Raw genomic sequence first — 1,978 nt, forward strand, 5'->3', positions numbered from 1 at the left:
GCTAGGTCACTACTGCAGCCTCACAACATCATATGTTATTCATAACCAGCAATAGAAAATAAATTGTCTACTGTTGCCTTTTCGGCATATCTGAGCATTGGGGTAAAATCCCAAATAATAATGGTGGGTGTGGTATCAAAATATTGAATGTAATCAAAGTAGAGAGAGAGAATAATGTGGAAATCATCTGCCCCACAGGTAGGGGGAGTGTGTGGGGAATGGGGGTATACTTGGGTTCTTGGTGGTGGAGAATGGGCACTGATGAAGGGACGGGTGTTTCATTGTATGACCGAGACTTAAACCCCAAAGCTTTGTAACTGCTGTCACGGTGATTCAATAAATAAAATTATGAAAAAGAAAAAAAAATAAAAGTAAGCTGGAGTTCATGCCCAATTCAATCAACCTAATCAATGGCTGAATAAATAGCAATACTCCTACATAAAAAAATAATAATATATACATTCATCAATTATGAATGTTATGTTGTAGATCTGATAATTCTTAGGTCAATATTTGATGTCTCAAAATTCCTGAATCAAAAGTAACAAAGACAGAATAAAAGAGCTATACTATGGGACTGGAGGATAGTAGAGTGGGTAGGCATTTGTCTTGCACGCAGCTGACTGGGGTTCTATTCCCAGCATCTCATATGGTCCCCTGAGCACTGCCAGTAGTAATTACTGAGTGCATGAGCCAGGATTAACCTCTGTGTATTGCCGGATATGATCCCCCCCAAATAAAAAGAGCTACACTATGGTTAATGAAAAGCTTTAACACATAATTTATGAAATCTTTCTGTAAATCACAAGCTGTTTGAATATTCTCTTCATTGCTGCCTTCATCTATTTATTCCTGAAAGTATAGATGACTGGATTCAAAAAAGGAGAACAAAATAAAAAATATCAAGAAACTTGTCCAGCTTTGAATTGGGGTGGGGTCACATATAAACTAAATATGGTTGAACCAAAGAACAGAAAAGCAATAATACTGTGAGTTGACAAGGTATAAAGGGCCTTGGATGAACCAGCTGAGGAATATTTACAAACAGTATACGGAATGAAAACAGGAGACAAGGAAGCTGAGAAAAGAAGCAATGCAGATTGCTCTTCTTCTGAAAAGAAGAAAAACCCACTGTTGGTAGTGAACATGAACTGCAGTTTGTAAGTATCCATACAAGCCAGTTTGAGGAGCCAAGGAAGTAAAAGTAAAAGCTGTCTAATACATTGGAACCACAGAAAGGTAAATTAATAGCAAATGCTAGTTGGAAGATTGAGTGACTGATACCAGGGGTCATGGCAGGTGTCAGAAACAAAATGCACACTCATGGGCTCATGATGGTTAGACAGTGAAGAAGTTTGTATATGGCAACATATCTGTCAAAAGTGATGGATATGAACGGCACCATCTCCACACCCCCCAACAAAACGAATGAAGAATATATGAGCAATGCAGCCTCCAAATAAGATGAATTTATGCCTTTTGAAAGATAATAAATAATCTTAAGGAAAAGCAATGGAACATGCTCCCAAGTCAACAAAGGAGAGACTGGTTAGAAAAAAAGTACATAGGGGAATGCAAGTGATGATCAGTAGTCACAGAAAACACAATAAGGATAGTTCTGATCATGCTTGCTACAGAGAGCACATAGGAGAAAACCAAGAGAAAAATCTGAATCTCCGATGAGTGAGTTAGTACCAGAAATATAATCTCAGATACAACTGAATGATTCCCTTCATCCATTGATCCATCAGAAACCTGTCACTGAAATTATGAGAACTGAGAAAATGAAGAGGAAAATATGATTTTAGAGATAACATATTAAAATCAAAAATATTTCCAAGTTGTCATTATGAATTAAATACATTTAATACATTCCATTTTAGTTCCTCAAACATATAAAATTTTGATGGGGGGGTCACACCAACATTGCACAGGGGTTCCTCCTGACTCTGCACTCAGGAATTACTCCTGGCGGTGC

General features: G+C 37.5%; 1 pseudogene; it reads right to left on the reverse strand.

Annotated features, from left to right (window-relative positions):
* Positions 1–782: 782 nt before the first annotated feature.
* Positions 783–1,740, reverse strand: LOC130041793 (olfactory receptor 4F3/4F16/4F29-like; annotated as a pseudogene).
* Between the last annotated feature and the right edge of the window lie 238 nt (positions 1,741–1,978).

The sequence above is a fragment of the Sorex fumeus genome, unplaced genomic scaffold (genome assembly GCF_029834395.1).
Source record: "Sorex fumeus unplaced genomic scaffold, SorFum_2.1 ptg000098l, whole genome shotgun sequence".
NCBI lineage: Eukaryota > Metazoa > Chordata > Mammalia > Eulipotyphla > Soricidae > Sorex > Sorex fumeus.